The sequence below is a fragment of the Mesoplodon bidens genome, assembly GCF_964165515.1.
Source record: "Mesoplodon bidens genome assembly, chromosome: 11".
Lineage (NCBI taxonomy): Eukaryota > Metazoa > Chordata > Mammalia > Artiodactyla > Ziphiidae > Mesoplodon > Mesoplodon bidens.
The window spans coordinates 31998884-32015358 of record NC_138167.1 but is presented as its reverse complement, the minus strand read 5'-3'; positions in this window follow the sequence as shown (position 1 = coordinate 32015358).

The following is a 16475-nucleotide window of genomic DNA, read 5'->3' as shown; positions in this document are numbered from 1 at the left end:
AGAGAAGAAACTAAGCTAGAAAACATTTTCCCTAGTGTCATGAGAAAGCAGAATAATGGCAGCGACAACAATGATTAGCCAAATTTTTAAATGATGTTTTAGACAGCACTGCCATTCTGAGGATGAAGAAAAGCAAAATAGCCCCCAGAATAAAGCTATAAATAAGAAATTTTCCTAGGATTTTCTGCACATTTTTGCATAGCAAAACCAGAAAACTGTAATGTGAAAAGTGAAGGTCTCTTGCAATCCTGCCCTCCAGAAAAATCCTCTTTAACAGCCTGGTGCATAGTCCTCCACATTCTTTTTTATAAATATGCTAACTCGGTTATTCTAATTTTACAAGAATGAGGTCATGCTATACACAGTTTTATATTTTTCTTTTTGTGTTTTATTTTTTCAGGTTCTGCTTAAGTCAATATATACATTTTCTTAAAAAAAAAGTCCTGCTTAAACCTGTTTATAACCATGTCCAAAAAATTATACCACAGGGAAGAATATTTTCTTTCCTTGGTAGCTTCAGATTATCATCCAATGAATAGGGTATTCGAGTCCCTCAACTCTGTGGTTAGCTTCACCAGGAGGAAAGACAAATCAAAATTTAAATATATGCAAGTCAAAATGATATGACAATCCCATCTGTAAGTCCATTATTTTTTCACGAAAAAAAAATCAGTGGCATAGGAACATTTTGCACCATGCAAACATCATGCAAAAGGTAATGTGTTGCCTACTTTAAAGCTATTTGGAATTGTCTTCAATGCTGGAAATGGTTGTTGCTGCTGAAACTCAAGGAATGAAAGGAAGGCATAAGAAAGGGATAGCATTATAAAATTCCAGAAATGTGGGGGGGTTTTGTTTTTGTTTTTGTTTCTTCAAAAAAAAAAAATGCAGCCCCTGATGTGGTCAGAGGAACTAAACAGTTCCTCACATGATTTGTGATTCTGTCCATTGGTCAATTAAATATACACCAACTCATCATGCCCTTCAAAATTGGAAGTTCATTTCTTTACTCAGCAAACAGCTGTACCTCACCTCCTCCATGCTGGCATCTGGGCTATGTTCTGAGGATGGTACACAGTTCTTGTCTTCAAGGGGTTTAAAATGTACGGGGTACCAAGTCAGAGGTAGAGTTTTCTGAAAGTAGAGGAGGCACTCCAAACTAGAAATCCTCTGAGCTGAGTCATGAAGAAAAATACAACGTACCCAGCCCAAGAGGCATGCATAAAATCATCTTTGAGTAACTGTGTGCAAATAGGTGAGGATGAAAGGCTTATGTGAAAGGGAGAACTCGAGAGAGATGAGGCTGGAGAGAAAAGCAAGGAATATTAAGGGATCTTAATTCTTGCGAGTTTGTACTTTATCCTGAGGGCAATTGTAACCAAGCAGGACCCTATGGGGCCCTCCTGGGACAGAGACCCACACACACACACACACACAGCCCATGTCCTCCACCTGCCTCTTGCTTGTAGAAAAACTTTAGCCTCCTAGGCTTTCCCCAAGTTCCAAAGAATAAATTTAATCAGAGAAGTGATAAAATGCAGAAACAAAGGAGAACAGTCAAGCAAGACAAAATAATAATAGTTTAACCATCAAACAAAGTCAAGGACCTTTAGTTCCTCCTCAGGGGCTACAGATAGTATTCTGAGTCATATCCTTTGAACAGTTTTGCAGCTACTGAAACCCCCACCAGTGGAAAAAGTTACCTGTATGCTGCTCACAAGCACATAAACCTCAGACAGGTTGGAACCAGAAGGCTGATGAAGCTGACTCCTGATTACCTCACTACCAACCAATCAGAAGAATGTCCACAAGCTGATAACATACCCCACAACCCTTTCCCTCACCATGTCTCTAAAAACCTTTTCCTGAAAGCCATTGGAGAGTTCAGGCCTTTTGAGCATTAGCCACTCACTTTCCTTGTTTGGCACCCTGCAATAAACGCTGCACTTTCCTTCACCAAACCCAATGTCATAGATTGGTTTTACTGTGCTCAGGCGAGCAGACCCAAGTTAGGTTCGGTAACACAATGGCAAGGAACAAAAGGATTGCAGTGCAAGAAGCCAATGAGCTCCCATTTTTTCGTTAGAAATAGCATTCTGATGAGAGTGAAAAGGGTAGTTTTGGCAAGATTGGAGGTAGAGAAGCAAGCTAGGAGGCTGTTGCAGAAATGGGAAAATAGTGGGATGAAGTGGCTGATTTGGGTGGAGAGAAAGGTGATGGGTACAAAACACATTAATAGGATAGACCTAGGATAAATAGAATTTATAGATGGATGGCATATGAAGATAGAGGGAGGAGAAAAAAGTTGACAAAGAGCAGATTGGAAAAAGAAAATGATTAATCATTTTGGTTTGGACCACACTAATACAGAGGTCCAAGTGAGCTATTGGATAGAAGGTTAAGGAGCTGAGCAGAGATTAATGATCAGATTATTAGATTATTAATTAGAAACTCATCATCTTATTGATAGTCACTGAGGTCATGGACTTCATGGGATGAACTCACTCAGAGAAAGGATGTAGCATGTGAAGAGTTTCCATAGAGAAATAAAGACATTTAAACAGTAAATGTGGGCTTCCCTGGTGGCACAGTGGTTGAGAGTCCACCTGCCGATGCAGGGGACACGGGTTCGTGCCCCGGTCCGGGAAGATCCCACATGCCGCGGAGTGGCTGGGCCCATGAGCCATGGCCGCTGAGCCTGCGCGTCTGGAGCCTGTGCTCCGCAACGGGAGAGGCCACAACAGTGAGAGGCCCGCGTACCGCAAACAAACAAACAAACAAACAAAAAACCCAGTAAATGTGGTAAAGTATGCTGAAATAGAGATTTCTTCAGAGTATAGTGAGAACAGAAACGGTGTGGTCAGCTTTACTTGGAAAATTCTGGCAGTTTTATTAGAGGAGGTGATGCTTAAGCTGAGTGTGGTAAATCAAGTAATCCCTCATCACATGGACAAGGAAAGAAAGATCACAGCAAGCAGAGGGCATAGCTAAAGAATGGCATGGAAATGTGGCGCAGAACAGCATAAAATGTTTGGGAAACCATGAATAGTTTGGAATCACTGGAGAGTATGATGCACAGAGAGGGAAGAAAAAGTTTGTCAAGACATGAAGCTCATTGGGGTAAAACAGATTAAATCATAAAGGGTCTTGTTCTAGTGCTTAGGAGTTAGGATTTCCTCACCTATGGAACTCAGTTTCCTTTGATGGAAAATGGGCGTAACTGTGTAATATTCCATTGTGTATCTATCTATCTATCTATGTATCTATCATCTATCTAACACATTTTCTTTTGTATTTATCTGTTGAAGAATACTTAGGCTGTCTCCATGTCTTGGTTATTGTGAATAATGCTGCGGTGATCATGGGGGTGCAGATATCTCTTCGAGATAGTGATTCCAGTTCCTTCAGATATATACCAGAAGTGAGACTGCTGGATGATATGGTAGGTCCATTTTTATCTTTTGAGGAAACTCCATGCTGTTTTCCATAGTGACTGGTGGTTACATTCCATAAATACAGTCTCCATGAATGCTGAATTAGCAAATACTGAACCATGGCCCATAGGGAAAATACAGGGTTAGGTTCCTGCAAGCCTCTAGTCACAAAATTTTTATCAGCTCATCAATTATAACCTTTCTTACATGTGTTTCTGTTTAAAAACACCTTATTTCATATATATACTGTTGATTCATTAGCACTGAACTTCTAACCAACACTACAACTCATGCTTGAAGGAAGCTTATCTAACACACGTATTTTATCTGTAAGGCACATCACATCACAGGTTTCTTGCCCTTAGGATCCCTAGACAGAACTTCAGCACTATGCTTGGGGGTCATTTTAAACAGCAAAGTCATCGATGAAAAGCACAAATACGCCAAAAAAAAAAGTGGCACAAAATAGGAAAAGGAAACTAGTTTACAGCATGAGAACTTAAACAAGAAGGCAGAGTGTCACCTAGTTCAACCTCAGCACGTAGGGAAACTTGAACTTTTCACTATTCCGCACATGTCTGCAAATGAATGGCCACAAAAGTGTCAAGTGTATTGGTTTGGGGGTTACAAATAAATGTTAGAGTAGGTGAATTCGCAGATATGGAATCTTCGAACAATGAGGATTGACTGTATCTATATATATATATATATTCAGAAGAAGAAGTAGTCATTCTCAAAAGAAATCATGCCGTGGAAGACTGTCAGTAAAAGGAGAAAACAAATAATGGTGTTACCTTCCACATAACACTCAGGTAAAATGAAGACTAAGGATCCGTTGGATGTTGTAATCTTGAGGTAATTGCTGGCATTTGTTAGATCTCTTTCATGGGGTGGTTAAAACAAGAGTGTGGTTGCTATGGGTTGGAGAATAACTGGAGAGTGGAGAAATGGATGGAGCAGAGGGAGAATTGTTTGAGGAAGCTTGGTTGTGCTTTTCACAGGGGGAGGCATTCAACATTGAAATGTAAGCTCTAGGAAGGTGGGGATTTTCTTGTGTTCATTGCTGCTTCCGCAGCACCTAGGACAGAGCCTGGGACACAGGTGTTCAATGCAGCTCTGTTCCCAAAAGGCCTGGTCTGATAGAGCTGAGATCATGTGCCCACCCCCCTAACTTTACAAAGAAGAAAACTGAGGCCAAAGAGGCCTAACAATTTGTCAACAGTACCCCAGCGAGCTAGTGGAAGAATTATGACTAGAAACCCAAGACTCTTCACTCTTACTTCAGCGCACTTTTTTCCCATAGCATGGAGCCAAAAATAAGAGAATGGACACAAGAGGGAGCAAAATAATCTGCATCGCCATCACAACAGGGGTTTCAGCATATGGAGAGGCTGGGAGGGCTTCCTAAGTGAAGAAAGCAAACTGCAAAAGAGTGTGCATGGCATGACCCCATTGTTGTAAAATAAGAACAATCTAGCTGGCATACCTTTGAAAAAAATGGGGGATCACTTGACTCTTAAAGTGGTTTTCTCTGCAAGGTGGGGTTACAAGAGAACTTCACTTTTCTCAGTACGTATTTCTGCAGTGTTTGGATTTTTCTAAGGGTACATATTCCTTTTGTTAAGAGAAAACTAAAAGAAAGACTTTCAACGCCTGTAGAGAAAAGTCCACCCCTGCTAACAACTGTTAAACGTTGTCTAAGTAGATGAGCAGATCTTTTGGCCAACGCATAGAGCAAGTTTTGTGAGGATGCCAGCCACAGCCTGGAACAGCCATTGAAGTTTTCCTCAGACACCAGGGGGCTCTAGAAGGAGAAAGGGAGAAGATAGAACTACTACTGCAAAGTGGGAGAACGAGAAGGTGGTGGGGAGAACTAGAGAGGCATTCCCACCATGGGGGGGTGAAGGTACGCTAAAAACCAACCACAGATAATCTAGGGATTAATAACATGGGCACCTACTGAGAAAATGACTTAGAGGTTTATAGTATTGAGAACAGAGGGTTTCCTGCCCACCCCCACCTCCTCGGCCAGCTCATACGCATACGTGCACGCACAGCAGGTCTGCCTCGCTCCCGCTCCAGCAAATTGTGTGAGTTACTAAACCCCTCAGAGCTAACCACACCTGGGCTACTGGAGGATCCAATGAAGTGATGCATGCAAAGAGTGAAGCACAACAGCAGACCCATAATAAGCTATTATCACAGTGGCTGAATGAAAAGCAATCCTCATATTGCATACACCTTGGGGAAACTCACAGGATTTATTTTATGCTACAAGTACATTTTCTCTTAACTAAATACTGTTCTATAGAATTGTCTGGAAGTGGGAAACGTTGGGTGTACCGATGTATTGCATGAAGATGATGCCAGAGAGTCTCCCATACGGTGGTTCTGTTATTTGAGAACATGGTGGACAAGAGAGAGTTTAGAGGGCTTGTTAACCAAAGTCCAGGGGGGCACTCCCTTTTCTTTTCCAGGCTCTAAAGTAATAGGATGTTTTTGAAAGTTGGTGAGCAAAAGATTTAGAACTCCAAGAGACAGGCCTGAAGCATACCACTTGCAACCTAGATTCAATTCGGTAGTAATTAGATATTCCCTGTACTGGTTTCTCAGAACTCCTTCAATGAGTTTCCATTTCTGGAACAGGAGACCACCTCCCCTCTTAACACCAAACCCCTCACACTCCTCATGCCCCCTCTGCAAATTAGGAGGTGTCATTAGGAGCATCATCCATCATCCAGCTCTACATATATAACAACCCACTGCTGCTTCCCTTGCCAGGAGATTACTGATGGAAGCACCCTGGTGCTAATGTATATTGACCCGTAAAAAGGTGAGACTTTCACACTCAATATAATTGACAGGAGAGAATTTGTCATTTGAAGCACTAAGAGAAGGACTTTCTCTCTCCCCTAAAAGAAATATCATAAATTAATAAAATATGGTATATATGCACAATGGAATACTACTCAGCCATAAAAAAGAATGAAATAATGTCATTTGAAGCAACATGGATGGAACTAGAGATTGTCATACTAAGTGAAGGAAGTGAGAAAGAGAAAGACAGATACCATATGATATCACTCATATGTGGAATCTAAAATATGATGCAAATGCACTTATTTATGAAACAGAAAGACTCACAGACATAGAAAACAAACTTATGGTTAGCAAAGGGGATGTGGGGGGAGAAAAATTAGGAGTCTGAGATTAACATGTACACACTACTATATATAAAATAGGTAAACAACAAGGACCTACTGTACAACACAGGGAACTATACTCAATATTTTGTAATAACCTATAATGGAAAAGAATATGAAAAGGCATATATATATACATATATGAACACATTGTAAATTCACTATACTTCAATTTAAATAATAAGAATAATGGTAATAATATACAAAGAGCAAAGTTAAAAGATAAGTGACAAACTGGGAAATATACTGGTAACTCATTTCAGGCAATGTAATCTCCCCACTATATATTTTTCACAGAAAAGGAACATAAATGCCCTTAAACATATGAAAAGATTCTCAACCTCAGTCATAAAAAGACAACTGTAAGTCAAAACTGCATTAGGAAACCATTTCTCACTTTTCAGATTGGCAAAAATCCAAGAGTGTGACAATACACTCTACTGGCAGGGCAATGGAGAAAGAGGCTCTTCTGTAATGATGGTGGGAGAATCCTTTGAAGGACAATTTGACAATAACCATCAAAAGTGCATTTACCCTTCAACCTAGTAATGCCACTTCTGGGAATTTATCCTACAGACATAGCTGCATAAGAAAAAAAGGTCATTTGTACAGGTTTATTCATTGCAATGCTGTTTGTAATTACAAGATTTCAAACAATCTGAATGTCCATTAAGATAATCTTAATGCCCTAAATGCCCATTAATGGGGACTAGTTAGATAAACTATGGTATAGCCACAAAATGGAACAGTATGCTGATGTAAGGAGTAAAAAGTGAATGGCTTCTACTTGTTAATATGGAAAGAACGGGCTTCCCTGGTGGCGCAGTGGTTGAGAGTCCGCCTGCTGATGCAGGGGACACGGGTTCGTGCCCCGATCCGGGAAGATCCCACATGCCGCGGAGCGGCTGGGCCCGTGAGCCATGGCCGCTGAGCCTGCGCATCCGGAGCCTGTGCTCTGCAACGGGAGAGGCCACAGCAGTGAGAGGCCCGCGTACCGCAAAACAACAACAACAAAAAAATATGGAAAGATCACCAGATGTGATATTGTTACATAATAAGAAATATATATTTGGTTCCTGCTTCCTAGTACAGAGCTCCTAAAACCCTTATAATTTCCTGGGTGGTAAGGGTGATAGGAGCATCTTTTGTTACAATATTTGGTTTTTGTCTGACGTTCCTAACACAAGAGCTCTTAAAATCCTTGGGATCTCCAGAGTGATGAGTGTCTTTGTAGGCTAATGAAGTGACACTTGGGGGGCCCCTAGATAGTATCAGGAAAGGGGCTGGTTGCCAGAGAAACCAAATCAAGGCAGGATCTGAGGGTTGGGACTTTCAGCCCCATCCTCTGGAATTCCAGGAAGGGGAGAGGGGCTGGAGATTTAGTCACCAGTGGTCAATGATTTAATCAATCATGCCTATGTAATGATGCCTGCATAAAAACCCTAAACAAAGGGGTTCAGAGAACTTCCAGGTTGGTGAATGCACCTACAAGCCAGGAGAGTGGCATATCCCAAACTTCATGCAGACGGAAGCTCCTGTGTTCAGGACCCTTCCAGACCTCACCCTATGTAACTCTTCATCTGGATGTTCATTTGCATCTTTTATAATATCCTTTATAGTAAACAAACAGTACTAAGTAAAGTGTTTTTCTGGGTTCTGTGAGCCATAAAAGCAAATTATTGAACCTGAGGAGAGCATCACGGGAACCCTCAATTTGTAGCCAAATCAGATAGTGGTGTGGGTAACCTGGGGACCCGCTCCTTGCAATTGGCGTCTGAAGCCAGGGGACAGCCTTGCAGGACTGACCCCTTAACCCATGGGGGTCTATGCTAACTCTAGGTAGTTGGTATCAAAATTATTTAATATGAGGGGAAATCCCCATACATTTGGTGTCAGAAGTGTTCTGTGGGTATAAACAGAGGACAATTAGTATTGCTAGGGTATATTGTTAAGTAAAAAGGGAGGAGAGTGAAGCTCTTGTATAATAAAGGAGAATACAAACACATTTGCATTTGCCTGTATTTGCATTTGAAAAGCACAAGAAACTAATAAAAGGGCTAAACTAATTGGGAAGAGAATTCGAGTGGATGGGGACAAGTGTGGAAATAAAAAGTATGTATATGTATATATATTTTATAATGTTTTGATTTTGAGCCATATGAATACGACATTAAAAATAAAATAAAATCTTAATATAACATTGGCACAGAATCAGATATAAAGGCTGAAAAACACCCTACTTCTGTCTCCTCGCCTTACAGTAACATGTAATTCACGTGCTTGGGTAAAACTCTGCACAAGCCCTGCAGAACCTCTTTTTGTCACTGAAGAAAGGGTTATCACACGACAGATGAACAGGAGTCTCTTACTTGCAAGATGGGCTTATTCACCGATCCTCAGGCAAAAGAATGTGATGAGATGAAAACTCCATATTTGAAGAGAAGGCAGGACATGGGGATATTGGGTGTGTGATTGAGGATAAACAACCACTGTAATTCCTCACCCAAGTGAAGGAATCTAGGCTCTCTTGTACAGAAGAGCTGCACAAAGCAGGACTCTACCTGCAAAGGATGCCACTGGTGGATTTAGTCTGCTTACTTACTGGTTACATTTTCTTACAGAGGCAATATACTATTGCTCAAGGCTGAGGTCTCCAAAGTCACCATTTCCATGGGATGTGAACTTGGCTAAGTTACTCAGTTTCTGTAAACCTCGGTCTCCCCAACTGCAAAATACAGGTGATAATAGAGAAGATTATGCACTTAGGGGCACTTAGCACAATGCCTGGCACATAGAAAAGGCTTAGTCAATAGTGACCCTTAATATTATTCAGCCTGTGCTAAGGGAGACCTGTTGTTCTGTAACTCATCAAGCAAAAGATCATGCAGGGGCTTTGGAGTTTTGAAGGAGGGATACCAAATGTCTTCACTATCTCCCTCTCATTTTATTTTCCATTTCAGCTCATTTAAATTAAAGAGAGTAAAGTGCTGATTTGCACAGCTCCTATCAGAGCCACGTGTGTGAAGATGTGGGTGTGAGTGTGGCGAGTCTTCCAAAGAAACCTACTCTAAATGCTGCTGCAGCCGGAGAGAGCTACCCCTCATGGCAGGAGGCAGGTCGCTTGTAGAAATTTAATGACCATGTGTGGGAGAAAATCGCAACTAAGGTTGGACACATTTGATGGGACTTTGCAAAGCCTTTAAAAGCAGTTAAATCATTTGGCTTCAGAAAACCAGGTGCAAATACTAGTTTGGCTTCCCTCCCCCCCCCACCACTTTATTGAGATATTATTGACGTAAAATGTATGTAAGTTTAAGATGTGCAAGGTAATGCTTTGATAACATGTACATGTTGTGAAATGATAATCACAATAAGATTAGGAGGTTAACAACCTCCTTTCCCTCATGTAATTACCATTTCTTTGTGATGAGAAGACCTAAGATTTTTCCTCTTTTTTTTTTTTTTTTTTGCGGTACACGGGCCTCTCACTGCTGTGGCCTCTCCCTTGCGGAGCACAGGCTCCGGATGCACAGGCTCAGCTCCCATGGCTCATGGGCCCAGCCGCTCCGCGTCATGTGGGATCTTCCCGGACTGGGGGCACGAACCCGTGTCCCCTACATCGGCAGGCGGACTCTCGACCACTGCACCACCAGGGAGGCCCAAGATCTATTCTCTTAACAACTTTCATATAATATAGTATTGATAAAAATATAGTCACCATGTGAAACCCTGGGTAATATTCATTTCACCTGCCTTCACTAATCAAGGTCATTTTAAGACTTGCAGATCCGCCAAGCTGCTCATAGCCTAAACCGTAAGATGTTTGCCAGAGTTGTTTTCCAGGAACTTGGAGTCAGCTGTGTCTAGTTGGAGCTGAGTTGGCTAAGACTGGATAGGTAGAGGGGGTGGGATAGAGAGGGTGGGAGGGAGACCGCAAGAGGGAGGGGATATGGGGATATATGTGTACATACAGCTGATTCACTTTGTTATACAGCAGAAACTAACACAACATTGTAAAGCAATTATACTCCAATAAAGATGTTTAAAAAAAACGACTGGATAGGACCACTGACCATCCAACTGGGCATGCGCAGGGGTCCACTCTCCTGGATCTTTTGAATGTGTGGAGGCCTGTAGCTTAGTTAAACAGAAGAACACAGAAGAACGATGATCATACCTTTTCCCAATCATCTTTCCCCATGCTCTCCACGTTCCCCACCCCTCCGACCACCCTGCTGCTTTATTCCTCATCTTATAAACACCCCTCGCTCCTCACCTTAGGGTTGTTGGGCAGAGGGCTTGTTTTCCCATAAACTCTCTCTTTGCTGCAAACCTCAGCATCTCAGTGTTTTGACTTGCTGTGCTTTAGGGCAAGATGAACCTGATTCAGTGATTCATGCTGTACATTAGATTCCCTAGAAATTATTCACCTTCTAGCTCGAAGTTTGGACTTTCGATCAACATCTCCCCATTTCTCCCACTCCCCCTTGCCATTGGTAACCACCACTCTACTTTCTATAAGTTCAGCTTTTTAAAATTCCACATACGATTGAGATTATATGGCTTGTCTTTCTCTATCTGATTTACTTCACTTAGCATAATGCCCTCAAGGTCCATCCACTGTTGTCACAAAAGGCAAGATTTTCTTTTTATGGCTAAATAATACTCCACTGTATGTATATACCACATTTTCTTTATACATTCATCCCTCCGTGGACACTTAGGTTGTTTCCATGTCTTGGCTATTGTGAGTAATGCTGCTATGAACGTGGGAGTGCAGATACCTCTTCAAGACAGTGCTTTTGTCTCCTTCAGATAAATACCCAGAAGTAGTGTTACTGGACCCTTTCCAGATTCTTGGACAGCAATACCACAGGCATGAATATCGCTTCCACAAGACTCTTAGGCAAGCAAAGCTTTTATTAAAAGGGAGAGCTTGTGCACAAGGGAGAAGGTAGGAAAAACGTCAACTCCCTGAGTAGAAAGGGTGAGTTGCTTTTCTAACAAAAGGGAGGGTTTGTCTCAGGATCACTGATTTCCAGAAATCATCAGACTTCTTTGATCAGCAGCATTTGGCTCCCTGGCAGCTCTCAGGAACCAGGAGAATGCTTCTGTGAAGAGAAAGGGATGCATGAAAATTTCCTGCAGGAAAGCACCGGAATAGCTAAGGTTAAAATAGTTGAGCGTCCTGTCTTGTGGCAATAGGGACACTTGTTAGTGTAACAGATCAAGTTAATTGTTTATTCCTGTGAGCCTGGTTCCCCCCACCCCCCCAATGCCGGGACTCAGGCCCCCAGGGCCTTTTTTAGCTTGCAAGGCCTGTTTTGCCCAAGGCCATTCCCCAGTCCTTTTCCCAGATGGCTGTACTCTTGTCTTCTTGTCTCAGTAGGGTTGCTGGATCATACATTAATTCTATTTTTAATTTTCTGAGGAAACTCCATACTTTTTCATAATACCTGCACCGATTTGCATTGCCACCAACAGTGCAGGAGGAGCCCCTTTCTCCACATGCTCCGCCAACACTTGTAGTCTGTTGTCTTTGATAAGTGCTATTCTGACAGGTGTAAGCAGTTTGGCTCCAGCTGCTGTATAATCACCTTGGTTCTTCCATTCTTTCATTCCATTGCTCATGGTAACAGTAATATCTATACCCTAGAGGAGACACAGTAAATACTATACGTGGTGACTAAGAACTGAGCCACTACCCAGAGAAATCATTGCACTGGCACCTCAATGCAGGGGCCTTTATCTGTTACCTTCTGAGACATCTCAAGTTCTAAGAGGCTGGTGCTTTTCTGGGAATCTCATTTAGGAAAATCCAGCCTGCTTAATTCCAAGGGTGTTTTTATGATGATTTTGCAATTTTTCAAAGGGGAATCAAATTTAGTAAGACCTTTATTGGAATCAATGCCCTTGACTGGCCTACTTTTGCAAGCAGGTTGGCAATGGTGCATTTTCAAAAATCAGCGTTTGCAGTCAACGTGCATGCAAGGATGTTTATCAAGTCCTTAGTGAGATTGATTGAAGTATCAGAAAATGGGGGGAGCCTCCTTTGATCTGGAGAGGCAGAATGGAAAAGGCAGTGGAATGAAAGAGAGTGGCTTCATTGGTTTTGTGCTGAGGCCCAGAACTGGATCAACCTCACTTTAAACTCCTCCTCTGCCCCCTGCTAGTTGTGAGGGCCTCAGAAATCTGTTGCAGTCAGATTAACTCCAGCATTTAACTATCAGTTGAAATGCCACTGATTTAAGAGAAGGCTGTAGGTGCCCCTTGTCCATTTCTCCAGGGCATGGAGAGGAACACACAGGCTTTAGAGTTAAAAGAGCTGGGTTTGGATTCCAACTGATCTCAGCCTCAATTTTCTTACTGGCAGATGGGAGATAAACTCATAAGATCATTCTGAACATTTAATTGAATAACGTAAGCAAAGGACAAGTCACTTAAAACCCATTGATTACTGTCATTTCCCTTCTAATAATGGCTGGCGTTTACTGCATGTTTGCTGTGTACAGGGCACTGTGTAGGAATCCTCTATGGACCTACTCAATTAACCCTTGGGGGAGGAACAAGGCTTAGAGAAATTCAGTATCTTGCCTAAGAGATGACATCAATATGTCAACGCAGAAAATCTGAACCCAGTCAGTCAAACTCCACAGCTCAGTTGCTTAACCACTGCACCACCCAAGCTTTTTCAAAAAGAAATCACAAGTTAATTAATACTGTGTTGCTTTTACTTATCAAATGTTTAGAACTTTTACAACGAGAAGACTTGGGGAAGTGGTTCTCAACTAGTGTACGCAGAAACAAACCCAGATAGTATTACGACTTTCTTAAGAGTTCAAGTGGTGCGTATAAAGCTCAGGCTAGACGTGCATGGTGCTTAGACGTGCAGAAAAGCCTAGACGTGCAAAAAACATGGTTTTTCTCTGTAATGGAACTTCACTTTCAGGTGGGTGATAGAGTGGAGTCAACTCCAGGTGATCAGAATCAATTAATCCCTCCCACTTATCTATTATATCTGGAGTTACCTCCACATCCCTGCCCACCAGTGGGGGCAGAGAGGAAACTGGTCCTCTGTGGTCAGCTGTCCATCTTGTATCTACTGAGAGATAGACCTTCCTGACTGATCGTTGATCATCAAAGAGCACAGGCTCAGCTCCATTTCAATTGCTTGAGTCCCTCTTGAAAATACAGGACAAATGTGAGCATCTCCCCCCCCCACCCCGTGGCCATGGGAAATTCTGGGATCCTGTCTCGTAACCTTTCTGCTAAGACAATGCACAGGCCACAGAGTCATTTCTATTGTTTGCTAGACATGGGGTGGACATGAGGCCGATTGCCAAAGGTTTCCACCTCTCTAGATGCTACCCAGGAAGTGAGGCAGAAGTCCCCTTTCTCCTCAGTAGATTCCAAACTAGTGATGTGCTGGTAAATGTTTAACAATCAGTTCTCCAGGGGGAAAACCTTGATTTGTCTCAGTTGCCAATTCTGCAGTGTAAATACTCCTACTGTGGCCGATTCCAAGCTGTCAACATGAGAGCACTGAACATGGAGTTGGGAAGAGATGCCACCATGGGCTCTCATGAGCAGGTACAGCCGCCCCAGCACACCATTGCCACAAGCTAACAAATGTCCACAATCCTCACTCACTCACTCAACCCAGGGCTCCATCTAGGAGAGTCTCAAGGAGGGGCTCCTTCTCAGGAAACCCCTAACCTCTATCCCCTCTCCTTCCCTTTTCTATCCCCAGTTTGGCCAATATGAGTCTCTCTCAGGGGCTAAAAACATTCAGTTTTATCTTTTGAAAAAACCCAAAATAAAATAACTCTACTACTCCCATTATTTAATGACAATCTTTATAGGTAATACTAGCTTATGGTCTAGTTAGTGCTGAACTGGGAGAAAAACAGTTTAACAGAAAATACCAGGTTGGGGCGGGGGAGTGGGAAGGATCTATATTTACTATATCAAAATAATAGCTCATTACATTACAGGGAATTTCCCTACCTCCTACACTCCCACCAGCACTGCCTGCCAAGGATTATACCCCTTACCCATTCCCCAGGTGATGCAGGCACGATGTGGGTTTCAGTAGATGCTCAGGCTACAAGCTCAGGTGTGCAGGAAACACAATTTCATTTTTTTCTCGATTATGAAGATTAACCTTTTTTTTCCAGGATGGCAATATGACCAATTCAATAAATATAAAACGTATACATTCTTTGACCCCCAAACTTCATGTTTTTTTGATATATATACCTGTTATGGGCTGAGCTGTGTTCCTCTCCCCCACCCACCAAAATTTTATATGTTGAAGTCCTAACCCCCGGTACCTGAGAATGTGACTGTATTTGGAAAGAGGGTCTTTTGAGAGGTAATCAAGTTAAAATGAGATAATCTGGGTGGGTCCTAATCCAACATGACTGGTGTCCTCATAAGAAGAGGAGATTGATACACAGGGAGATACCATGTGAAGACACGGGGAGAAGTGGCCATCTACAAGCCAAGGAGAGACACCTCAGAAGAAACCAACCTTGCTGCCAACATGATGCCAGACCTCTGGCCTCCAAGAATGTGAGAAAATTAATTCCTGTTGTTTAAGCCCCCTAGTCTGTGGTAATTGGTTATGGCAGCCCAAGCCAACTGAAAAAGACTTGCACTTTTGACAAGGCAGGTATTTGTGGGACAGGACTCAGACTTGTAGAGCTTGACTTCAAGGACTCAGGACAGAGGACAGAAGAACACAGCACTGCAGCAGCCACTAGGCACTTCCCTCCACCTCCACCTCCACCTCTTTAGTGCACACCTGGGTCTGAGGGCTGTCTCACCCCTTCCACACAGGAGTTGCCAGAGCATTGATGCTATTGATGCTTATTCACTTTCCTCTCCATCCTGCATCCTTCAGTCATTGACTGATGGGAACTCCTTCGACCCTCAGCGCTCAGATACGAGCTCCCAGAATTTTCCCAGCTGTGCTGAGCTCCAGTCACTCAGCATGGTAGCTGGTTTAACAATATACCCCTTTACTGGGTGTTTCTCTGAATCTCCAGGGTAGGTGTGTTGTTGTAGTTGCAGGCTTCCGTGTGAACAGCATCCTCTCTCTTCTCTTTTTTTAAACTTCTCTTTCTAGTCCCATTTGGGTGGGTGGTAGAAAGGAGTCAGAGGAGACCATGTTCGAGGTCCAGACAAAGAGATGCCAATGAGCTGCTGTGCACCTCTTAAGGTTGACCCTCCCTGGCCCTTGGGCCACTGCCCTGACTTCCTGTCTCACTTGCTAATTAAAAATGTTTTAAATGCTAAGTGAGAATAACTTTCATTCCTCCCAGCCTCCCTCATTTCCAATAAAATTGAGCAATTTTAGGAAGTGAAGTAGAAAATAATCGTTATAATTTTTGAGTTCTCTGTGGCAGCATTAAGTGCTTCAGGTGTGCAGAATTACTTAATTTTCACAATAACAATTTGAAATAACTTATGCTTATTACCCTATTTAACATACTCATCAACTGGAGCTCAGAAGTTAGGTAACTTGCCCAGGATCACACAGCTAACAAGTGGCAGAACCAAGATTCAAACATCCTCTCGCCTGACCCAAGAGCATAAGCTCTGTTTAAAACAAATATTTGGGAGTGTTTCTTTTTTCCAGCCTCATTGTAGTCTCGTTACAATTGTTAAAGAAAATCTACTGTAGGAAGACTCATGGGAATTGCACCATTCACCCAGAGGAAAATATGGTAATATACTCTAACACATTTTACCTTGTGTCCTTGCTGCATCTGGATTTGAGATGGCCTGCAAAGGCCAAGGAAATTGTGAGTTCTAGAGTAACCGGCACCTTGGA